This window comes from Balaenoptera physalus (assembly GCF_965194825.1).
Source record: "Balaenoptera physalus genome assembly, chromosome: X".
Classification (NCBI taxonomy): Eukaryota; Metazoa; Chordata; class Mammalia; order Artiodactyla; family Balaenopteridae; genus Balaenoptera; species Balaenoptera physalus.
This window is the reverse complement of record NC_138903.1, coordinates 99,280,433-99,292,176: the sequence shown is the minus strand read 5'-3', so window position 1 is coordinate 99,292,176 and position 11,744 is coordinate 99,280,433. Positions and strand designations below refer to the sequence as shown.

The window sequence follows — 11,744 nt, the reverse complement described above, 5'->3', positions numbered from 1 at the left end:
AATTGTTTGGCCTGGGGCAACCCAACACTGGAGCCTACCTGGGCTCTTTGGTGGGTCTAATGGTGGACTCTGGGAGGGCTCATACCAAGGAGTACTTCCTAGAACTTCTGCTGCCAGTGTCCTTGTCCTCATGGTGAGACACAGCCACCCCCCGCCTCTGCAGGAGACCTTCCAACACTAGCAGGTAGGTCTGGTTCAGTCTTCTATGGGGTCACTGCTCCTTCCCCCTGGGTCCTGATGTGCACACTACTTTGTGTGTGCCCTCCAAGAGTGGGGTCTCTGTTTCCCCCAGTCCTGTCGAAGTCCTGCAATCAAATCCCGCTAGCCTTCAAAGTCTGATTCCCCAGGAATTCCTCCTCCCGTTGCCTGACCCCCAGGTTGGGAAGCCTGATGTGTGGCTCAGAACTTTCACTCCAGTGGGTGGACTTCTGTAGTATAAGTGTTCTCCAGTTTGTGAGTCACCCACCCAGCAGTTATGGGATTTGATTTTATTGTGATTGCGCCCTTCCTACCGTCTCATTGTGGCTTCTCCTTTGTCTTTGGATGTGGGGTATCTTTTCTGGTGAGTTCCAGTGTCTTTCTGCCAATGATTGTTCAGCAGTTAGCTGTGATTCTGGTGTTCTTGCAAGAGCAAGAAAACCTTTTTCTTTCTACCACCTTCGTTGTTGATGACAGTGGGTAAAATGGGCAATAACCTCCCAAATTGATATCCTGGCCTGATTTTTGCTCCCTCACAGAAGTCTAATCCTCACAGAGCATCCAGAGAGATCCTTCAAACTTCTCCATAGCTCTCCATCTCATACTGAGCCAAAGGCAAAGCACAAGGCCCTCCCTATCTGCCCTCTAATACCCCAGTTACCTCTCTCACTTCACTTCCTACTACTGTTCTTCTTGGTTGCTCAACTCCTGCTGCCCTGGCCCCTTTCCTACCCTGTGTCTACATCAGCCATTCCCCTGCTCGAAGGCCTTGGCACTTGTCCTGTACCCTCTGCCTAGAATGCTTTTCCCCAGATATTTGTGTTTCTTCAGCCCTTTTCTGCAATGTCACCTTCTCAGTGATCCTTTCCCTGGTTTCTCTGTCTCAAACTGAAACTTTCTCACTTAGGATACCTCTAATACTTCTTATCACCTTCTCCTCCTTTATTTTTCTTCCTGGTACTCAGCATTATCTAACATACAATGACATATTTTACTTATTTTTTTTATTGTCTGTCTCCCTCAGAAAGATTGTAAACTCTATGAAAGAGAGGATTTTTGTCTGTCCTGTATCCCTAGCACCTAGGAAAGCACCTCATTCCTAGCAGGCACTTGTTAAATATTTAAATATCTGTTAAAGAACTAGTGAGTGAGTGAATGAATGAAAAAGTTTAATCTTATAGGGTAAACTGTGCTAAAGTGATCATCAGTTGAGGTTTTTCTGTTTTGTTTTGTTTTGTTTTTTCCTTTCCAGGAGAAAAGAATGACTGAATGGGGCTTCCCTGATTGGGCAGTGGTTAAGAATCCACCTGCCAATGCAGGGGACACAGGTTCAAGCCCTGGTCTGGGAAGATCCCACTTCCCGTGGAGCAGCTAAGCCTGTGAGCCACAACTACTGAGCCTGTGTGGCACAACTACTGAAGCCCGCGTGCCTAGAGCCCATGCTCTGCAACAAGAGAAGTCACCACGATGAGAAGCCCGTGCACCGCAAGGAAGAGTAGCCCCACACTCGCCGCAACTAGAGAAAGCCCGTGCACAGCAATGAAGACCCAATGCAGCCAAAAATAAATTTTTTTAAAAATTAAAAACAAAATGACTGAATGGCTTAAACATGAAAATACATATGCATCCATTTGCAGACAGATGCAGGAGATACTGAGATGCTTAAGGGCAGAGAGACTGCCTTCCCTACCTGCCCTCAGACGTGCCATCTCCACCCACCACTCCCTACCTGAAGTGCTTAGCGGATAAGACACATCAATAGGATGAGATGCAAGAACAATTTCTGGCACAAGTAAAACTATCAATAGGTTAATTTTTTAAGCTACTGTGTATTGAGAATTTACTATGTGTCAGGCCCTTTATATAACCACCTAAAATCCTCACACAAACACATCAAAGTACATATCATTACCCCTATTTTATAGAAGAGGAGACTAAGGCTTAGAGAAATTGAGTAATGTGCCAAAAGTCACATGAGTAGAAATACGCAGAACTGGTTTTCAAAACCAGGTCAATAGCACGCAGAGACTCTGCTCTTTTTGTACCACCATACTACTCTAGCTGAGGGGAGGGAATGTACCCTCATCCAAAGTTTTCATTCTGACAAACAGGTCAAAACCCTCAGACTTGAAATTACTTGGCATTTGCAGTACTTTCCATTCCCAGCTACAAAAGGCCCCTGCACTGACAGGAATGAAATTGCTGCCCTGTCCCTCCCCCTGCAGCACATCACAACAAATGTCAGTCTTCTCCCTTGCAGGCTGTTGACTGTATTTGCCTGTATTTCCCTGACTATATTTAATTTCCATTAGCAGACCTAGAGCTGGAAGACCAAAACCAGAATTTTGCACTGTAATTGTCACATAGCAGTCTGATCACATTGGGAGAAGTGGAACACATGTAGTCCTCCTTGTTTATGGCATGCTAATGGGCTCTAAGGAATTCCAAGCCTATGTCACTGTACAGAGCAAGTTCCCAGAGACAAAACATTCCACTGAACACCATATGAGTGGAAGGCACCAGGTTTCCCTGCCAAACAATTTTCTTCCCTTTCTTATAGCCACCCTTTCCCAAAAAGGAGAGTCTGTTATGCATTCAGTGTACGTTAGATGAGCACAGCAACCAGGCCCTGTGCTAGATGCCAAGGACAGAAAGGTGACTGTGATTCTATCTAGCAGGGGAGAGAGATATGTAATCAGATGATAAATGACCACCCAATGTGGCAAAGACTATAATGGGGTGTAGGAAGAGGGTTCAGGAGACACATAAAGAGGGGGAAATCTGACTTTTACTAGAGGATGTAGAGAAAGGTTTTCCTGACGACATTACAATGAACCACTCAATTCTTTTTAAATCAACCACATATTGAACAACAAATTTTTTCAAGGTATGGTGTTAGGACTTAACCATCCAGATGTTTACTTCTGTAAAGTAAGTGAGGAGCTTTCATCATGGCCAGTTCACTGAAGTGCAAGTGGTCATGACTTCATCCCACGTGTACTGATGGCTCCGTGATGTGTGGCCCAGAGACACAATTTCTAACACTGACCAGTAAACCTGTAATGCCAACCCTTGGCCACAAGGGGGACAGGTGAGAATCTGAATTCTGGAGTTTTAAAAGCCGAAGGACATAGAGAATCCATCCAGTTGAGTGGTTTGCAAAACCACAGGGCAGAGAGTAGGGGGTGGGCGGAAGCCCAGAGTATGGGGCTACAGACTCTACACCCAAGCTTGAAACAATGCAACTCTGCTGTTTTATATATTGAGCTTCTGTGTCTGCTTTTGTTTGAGATGAGGGTCCTGTTGCTGAAAAGAATTTAAACTGATCCACTCACTCATTTTAGAGATGAGGGAAACTAAATCGCAAAGAAGGAAAATAATTCACCCCAGATGACACTGTGTCACATTGAGCAAATGAATTAGAAAAGAGAAGATATCTGAAGCAAATGATTTTACCTCTATGAGCCTCAGTTTCTCCATCTGTGAAATGGGAATGATAATAGTGTATATCTATATGGTTGCTTTGAGGATTCCTTGAGCTAATGCATTCATATACTTAGTCCAGTATCTGAAACATACTAGATATAGGAAAAATATTGACTACTACTATTATAATGATGATGATGATGCAGTCAGTTCCAGTTACTTCTTAAAACTCAAGTTTCCTGCTTTGCAAACCAGCATTCTGTTCTCTGCATTACACTGGCTCAGGACAGGCACTGGTCACTGTGACTTGACACAGTTGACCATTCCTCCCTCCTGGATTCACTTTTTTCATTTGGGTTTCTGGGAAAGGCACTCCCTCACTGGGTTTGCCCTCTTACTTCACTAGTTGCTCCTTCTTAGCCTCCTCTGCTGCCGCCTCATTTCCCTGACCTTTAGATTGCCATGGCACTTAGGCTTCAGATCTCTTTTATCTTCTACACTCATTCCCTAGGGTATCTCATTCAGGCCCAGGGCTTTAAATTCCCTCTGTCTGTTGATGACTCACAAATTCGTATGGCCAGCTCAGACCTCTCTCCCCTGGGCTCCAGAGTCATGATACCAATCCAGCATCTCCATTTCAATATAGACTTCTCAAAGTAAATGATTTTTTTCCCAGGTTTGCTCTTACTCCCACTATTCTCCATTTTATTGAATGCCCCCAACATCCTCCCAGTTGTTCAAACCAAAAACCCAGGAACCTCCTTTCTTTGCCTCCCATCCCAAATCTAATCCATCAGCAAGTCCTGTTGGCTATGCCTCTAAAATTGATGACATTCATGATATTCACAAATTCATCCACTTCTCAACCTTGTCTTGCTAAAAGCCTAGGCTAAGCTACCATTATCTTTGGCCTAAATTACCACAAAAACCTCCAGTCTGATCTCCCTGCATTCACTCTTGCTGCCTTATAGACCATTCTTTATGCAGCAGCCAGAGTGAGCATTTTAAAATCATCATTCAGATAATGTGATTCCTCTGATTATAACTTCCTGCAATGACTTCTCATTGGACATCCCTGGGTAAAGCAGCATAGCCCTGCCAGTGCACTTTCTATCCCGCCATCCCACTTCTTTCCTTCATAGCACTTTTCACTATTTGAAACTGTATGTGCGTATATATAATATTTTTACTTGTTTACAATTTTAAATGTCTTACACACACACGCACACTAGCCAGTAGAATGTCATTTCGATGAGGCAGTAACTTTACCTTAGCCACTGCTCTATCCCTAGCACTTAAAAGAGTACCTGTCACAGTAAGCCCTCAGCAAATATTTGTTAAGTACATGAATGAAAATGGAAATCTCACTGGAGACTCAACTGGGTCCCAACATGCCCTGCCTGTCTCTGTGAAGTCTCCTTCCAAAATAAAGTCCACATCCTAGATAAGACCATAGGGAGTCTGTGAAGAAACTGCTTTTCACCCCACCTTGACCCTAACAGGTAAATTAAGCATCCATATAGCTCTCTGAAAGTCTTATTTTAAGGGCAAAACTGTGGTTTCTCCAGTCTACAATACTTTAATGAGAAAGGATCCATCATGATCAAAACTACTGTTCCTAACTATGGTTGTGATGAATGTACAATAATTAAGATATTCCAACTAGTGTCACTTGATTGGCACATTCCAGTTAAGGAGGATGCTATAAATAAAAAGGTTAAAAACATCACCTGTTGCAAATACTGTATAGGAGAAGAACTCCTGCACAGAGCCCTTCAGGATAATAGTTCTGCTGATGAATGGCTTATTGCTACAGAAAGATACTGACTTGTAGAACCAGAGACACAGGAAAGAAGTGGAAGAGCATGCTGATGTGCAAAGTCACTCCAAGTCAGCATGGGGAACCCTGAAAATAGGTCAAAGGAGGCATTAAAGAGCAGGATTGGCCCTGGGCAACATTGTACAATGAGAGAATTTGTCCAATGGAGGAAGTAATAAGTGAAAGGGATTTTCACTATTTCCATTCGTTATTCAGCTACACAGGAGAGAAGAAGTGGAGGAATAGAAGGGAATTTGGCCTGTACTTTGTAGCACAATGATTCACATTAGAATCAACTGTGAATATTAAGACATACCTAGGCATCACTCCCAGAATTCTGATTTCATTAATCTGGAGTAAGTTCCAGGCACTAGTATGTTGTTTAAGCTTTCCATGTGATTGCAATGTGCAGTGAGGTTTCAGAACCATTTTTAGCTGATCCAAATCCTAAGTCAGTTTTTTTAACTCTGGTTCTCAAAGTGTGATCACTAGACCTGCAGCAACAGTATCACCCAGGAACCTGTTAGAAATGCAAATTATGGGGCTCCAAATCAGATCTAGGGAATCAGAAGCTCTGTGGGTGAAGCCCAGTGATGTGTGGTTTAACAAGCCCTCCAGGTGACATATGAAGAAAAGTGAATATACCCCCGAGTATAAAAGAGTTAATTAGGAGATGCAAGAAGCAAACTAGATATACTTTGAATCCCAACTGAACAGAAGCACTAAAGCTGATACGGTTTTTGTAGGACTCTCATCCCCAAGAGAAGATGTTAGTGAGTTAAACACAAGCACTGGACCAAAATACAAACATAAGATTAAATCCAAGGTTAGAAGATTCTGTATCTGGGAACATTTAAGGATTAACACTAAAGGCACTGATTTGTACTTAGGAAATTCTTTCCTTTAAAGAATATTAGTTCTGTAGAAGTACTTTTAAAAAAAAATTATCAGTGTGCCATGGAAACCTCTGGGCAGCTTGTTAAAAATGTAGATTCCTATGCCCCACACCCAGAGATTTTGATTTAGTAGGTATGGAGTGAGGCCTATAAGTTTACATTTTTAATTAGCTTTTTAGGTCATTCTGAGGATGACAGGAGACAATAGCTTCTTGGGTGCTGAATCCACACATACAAAATTACAGAGTAACAACAATAATGGCAAAAGCAAGACCTATAAAGTAGACATGTGGAAGCTGACTGCAGCCTGTTTTATATTTTCTACTTAATTCTTGTTTGGGACCGATTTGTTTTAAATCTGTAAACAAATTTCCTAAGTTTATCTCAGAATAATTTTGGGGTGTCTTTAACCACCAATCTTGGCATGTAAAGTCATAGAGTTCACAGCTTTCTGACTGACTTATCCTGCATCAGCCCCATACTACACATCCCATCATAACCACTAAATATTCAATAATGGTAATGACATCTAAAGCATTCTCCTCTATTGCCAGAATATGCCTTCATGTATGTTAACATAAGCCATAAATGGAAGATGAAGTCATCTACTATTCAGCTTAAACAAGATATAGTGCTTACACACCAATTATATACATACACACACAGAAACACACACTAATCACAGGACTTTCAAACTTCAATAGGTTTTTAGTCTCCTATTCCATGGTCTGGTTGAACTGATTAGAACAAGGAAAACTCATTCATTGCCTTAGACCAGGGCCATTGTTTAGTCTCCTCAGAACCCTGCCTTGGGCATGGCCAATCCAGGCAATTGCGCAGACCCTGATCTTTTACTGACAGAAGGGTCTATCTTTAGTAGTGGGAAACAATTAGTCCTAGACTGAATATAACTCCTGTTCTGCCTAACAAATCCTAAAAGTAAGACCTGCAAGTATCATTTTCTCCCTAAGCGATGTAACTACATTCCAAATCAAAGCTGAAGAATATGTATAAGAATACAAATATATATGTGTATGTATTATCCAACACCCGCAAAGTAAAACTCACAATCTGGCATCCAATAAAAAATTACCAGGTATGCAAAGTAGCAGGGAAAGATGACCCATAATGAGAAAATAAATCAACTCACCAAAACTGACCCACTACTGAAACAGACATTAGAATTAGCAGAAAACGACATTTAAAAAATTATAATAACTGTATTCTATATATATTAAAGTTAAATAAAGATATGGAAGATATAAAAAAGACCTAAATCAAATTTGTAGAGATGAAAACTACAATGTGTTACACAGAATATTCTACTAGATATAATTAATGGCAGACTAGATACTGAATACAAAAAGATTAGTAAATCTGAATACACAGCAATATAAAGTATCCAAAATAAAACACAAAGAGTAAAGAGCAGAGGAGAGAGAAGAAGTGTAGAGAAAACATTTGAAGGTAACAACCAAAAACTTTCCACATTTGTTGAAAACATAACACCATATATCCAAGAACCTCAGGGAAACTCAAACCAAAAAAAAAAAAAAAAAAAATACCAGACCAAAATACATCATAATCAAATTGTCAGGGGAAAAAAAGACACCTTATGTAGAGAAACAAAAAAAACAATGACAGCCAAACAGTGGAGTGTCATCTTTAAAATACAAAAAAAAAGAAAAGAAGAAAGAAAACAACTTCCAAAAATAAAAGGAACAAATCCGTATACCCCTGGGTATGGACCCAAAGGAAACAAAAGCAGAGAACTGAACAGATTTTTGTACACCCAGGTTCATAGCAACATTAGTCACAATAGTCAAAAGATGGAAACAACACAAATGTTCATCAACAGGTAAATGGATGAACAAAATGTTTTATATATATATATATATAAAATGGAATATTATTCAGCTTTAAAAAGTAAGGTAATTCTGATACATACTATACAACACGATGAACATTGAGGACATTATGCTGAGTGAAATAAGTCACTCACAAAAAGACAAATATTGTATGATACCACTTATATGAAGTACCTAAAGTAGTCAAATTCATAGAGACAGAAAGGTGAATGGTGGCTTCCAGGGGCATATGGAGGGAGTGGAAATTTAGTGTTTAATGGGTGCAGAGTTTCAGCTGAAAAAGACGAAAAAGTTCTGGATATGGATGGGGATGACGGTTGCACAACAATGTGAATGTACTCAATGCCACTAAACTGTATAGTTAAAAATGGTTAAAATGGTAAATTTTATGTTATGTATGTTTTATCACAATAAAAAAAATCTTAAAATGAGGGGAAAACAAAGATGTTTTCATGCACACAAAAGCTGACACAACTCATCACCAGCAGACACAACTCATCACCAGCAGACCCACACTACAAGTAATGTTAAAGAAAGTCTGTCAGGTAGAAGAAAAACTATACTAGATGGATATCTGGATCTACACAAAGAAATAAAGAGCACCACACCCCACACTGGTCAGAATGGCTATCATCAAAAAAGTCTACAAGTAAGAAATGCTGGAGAGTGTTTGAATAAAAGGGAACCCTCCCTACACTGTTGGTGGGAATGTAAATTGGTGCAGCAACTATGGAGAACAGTATGGAGGTTCCATAAAAAAACCTAAAAACAGAGTTACCATATGATCCAGCAATCCCACTCCTGGGCACATATCTGAAGAAAACTCTAATTCGAAAAGATACATGCACCCCAACGTTCATAGCAGCACTATTTACAATAGCCAAGACATGGAAGCAACATAAATGTCCCTCCACGGATGAATGGAAAAGAAGATGTGGTATAAAAATACAATGGAATATTACTCAGCCATAAAAAGAATGAAATAATGCTATTTGTAGCAACATGGATGGACCTACAGCTTATCATACTAAGTGAAGTAAGTCAGACGGAGAAAGACAAATATCATATGATATCACTTATATGTGGAATCTAAAAAAATGATACAAATGAACTTATTTACAAAACAGAAATAGACCCACAGACATAAAAAAGAAACTTATAGTTACCAAAGGGGAAAGTGGAGGAGGGTTAAATTAGGAGTTTGGAATTAGCAGATAGACACTACTATATAGAAAATAGATAAACAGGGACTTCCCTGGTGGCGCAGTGGTTAAGGATCCACCTGCCAACACAGGGGACACGGGTTTGAGCCCTGGTCCAGTTCGAGCCCTGTCCTGTCCATGATCCCACATGCCATGGAGCAACTAAGCCAGTGCACCACAACTGCTGAGCGTGCGTGCCACAACTACTGAAGCCCACATGCCTAGAGCCCGTGCTCTGCAACAAGAGAAGCCACTGCAATGAGAAGCCTGCGTACTGCAACAAAGAGTAGCCCCCACTCGCCGCAACTAGAGAAAGCCCGCGCGCAGCAACAAAAACTCAACGCAGCCCCCCCAAAATTAATTAATTAATTAAAAATAGATAAACAACAAGGTCCTACTGTATAGCACAGGGAACTGTATACAATATCTTATAATACAGCATAATGGAAAAGAATATGAAAAAGAATACATATATATATATACACACATATATATATCTGAATCACTTTGCCTTACACCAGAAACTAGCAAAACATTGTAAATAACTATACTTCAATTGTAAAAATGGAAAAGAAAGGACTGTGATTAGTTAAAGATGTATCCTATAAACCCCAAAGAAACGAATAAAATTACAAAGAGTTAAAGTAAGCCAATAAAGAAGATTAAATTGAATTTTAAAATTTCAAGTAATCCAAACGAAAGCCAAAAAACAAACAAAAAAAAAACAGAAAAGGGGACAAAGAATACATATGACAAATGAAAAACAAAGAGTAAGAGGAGAGGTTTAAACTTAGCCATATCAATAATCACATTAAATGTAGATTGTCTAAACATCCCAATTAAAAGGCTGCGATTATAAGATTGGCTACAGTAACAAGACCCAACTGTATGCTGTCTTCAAGAAACACTCTTCAAAATTAAAAAAAAAAAACCCACAAATAAGATAAAAGTACAATGATGGATACACCTTGCTAACAATAATCAAAGTTGGAGTGGCTGTATTATATAAGACAAACCAAAAAAAGTAAAACCATATGATCATCTTAATCAATGCAAAAAAATTTACAAAATTTCAACATCTATACTGAGGAAAAGTTTCAACAAGTTCAGAATAAAAGGAAAACTTACCCGACTCCTCAACCTGATAAGGACATCAGTGTAAAACTTACAGCTAACATCATACTTAATGGTGAAAGACCGATGCTTTTTCCCTGAGATCAGCAATAAGAAAAGCACATTCATACTCTCTGCTTCTTTTAAACATTGTACTGGAGGTTTTATTAACTACAATTAGAAAAAATGCAATAAAAGTTATCAAGATTGGAAAGAAAGATGCAAAACTATCTTTTATTTGTGAATGACCTGATTACCTATGTAGAAATTTTGATGGACTCTACAAAAAAGCAACTAGAACCAATGTGTGGGTTTAGTAAGATTGCAAATAAAATATCAATATAGAAATTGTCTTTTCATAGATTAACAATTAACACTCAAAAATTGAAACAAAAGTAGAAATACCATTTGCAAAAGCATTAAAACATATTAAATACTTAGGGATAAATCTGACAATGTATGTGTAAGAGCTGAACACTGAAAACTGCAAAACATTGCTGAGAGAAAACAAAGACCTAAATAAATAGAAACATATACTCTGTATATGGGTTAGAAGATTCAATATTTAGATGTTGATTCTCCCTAAATTGATCTATAGAGTACATGCAATGACAATCAAAACCCCAGTATGAGATTGCACGTGTGGAGAAGGAATTTACCACAAAGACACAACACTGTGTTATGACTGTTCTATATCATACTGTGGGGGTGAATATATAACTATGCATTTCTCAAATCTCATAGAACTGTACATCACAAAGAGTGAACACATTTCCCAACTCTGTTTGCTCAGAGGAACTAGAAGAAGTGACACCCAATCAGCAATGAGCACACCTAGAGCCCAAATATTCATTTCTAATATTCTCCAGTCAAAGGAACCAGGGCTCCTTGGAGAAGTGTCTGATTTTAGGGGTGGGACAGGGAAAATACAAGGTGCCTGGATCATCTTATTGTGCCAAAAAAGCAACAAAGTGCTTAGAAAAACAAAAGATAGGGCCATGTCAAAAGGACACAGGAGATGACACGAAAGAGGTTCCAATGGCCAAAATTTGAACAATTTGAGCAACAAGCTAAGTAATGATAGTGTTGGATTATAGCCCAAAGAATACAATAAATATCTATGAGTCTAGACTAAAATAAATAAATGACTGAATAAGTAAATGGAAGAGAAGTAACGGCTCTTCCTTACTGAATAATTTAAATTAAAAATGTAGAAGTGATG

General features: G+C 39.3%; 1 long non-coding RNA gene across 1 annotated transcript; it reads right to left on the bottom strand.

Annotated features, from left to right (window-relative positions):
* Positions 1-1,785: 1,785 nt before the first annotated feature.
* LOC309652120 lies at positions 1,786-7,431 on the bottom strand. The gene is made up of 2 exons (XR_014258599.1): positions 1,928-7,431; positions 1,786-1,888 (listed from the first exon to the last, which is right to left on the bottom strand). It is a non-coding gene; the product is annotated as an uncharacterized lncRNA (long non-coding RNA).
* Positions 7,432-11,744: the final 4,313 nt, after the last annotated feature.